Raw genomic sequence first — 410 nt, 5'->3', positions numbered from 1 at the left:
GAAAAATGTCGCAACGAGACTTGAAAGTAAAAACGGAAGAATGCAAATTGCTGCTGAGACAACATCAGCGCGTCACCACTCTGTCTCTCCTGACATATAAAAGCGAGCAAGGTCCATGTAATCATCAGTCCTTATCTAACTCTTGGTGAACATGAAGGTACCGACAGCACTGGAGTTTTAGAGTTTATGTTTAGTCTAGTATCAAATGTTCAGTAATTTTGTTTTTGTTCGATACCACATGTAAACGCCGGTGTTTCTCCTGCGACAGGTAACGGTAGCTGTTCTCTCGTTGGCGGCGCTGGCTTGGGCGGTTCCTCAGGAGGGCTACAACTACCCGACGCCCGGGGATCAAGGACTCGGGTCCGGGTCGGGGCAGTTCGGGTCAGGAATCGGGCAGGCACAGTATCCGT

This window comes from Penaeus monodon, chromosome 15 (genome assembly GCF_015228065.2).
Source record: "Penaeus monodon isolate SGIC_2016 chromosome 15, NSTDA_Pmon_1, whole genome shotgun sequence".
NCBI lineage: Eukaryota > Metazoa > Arthropoda > Malacostraca > Decapoda > Penaeidae > Penaeus > Penaeus monodon.
Note: the sequence above shows the minus strand (reverse complement) of the source record.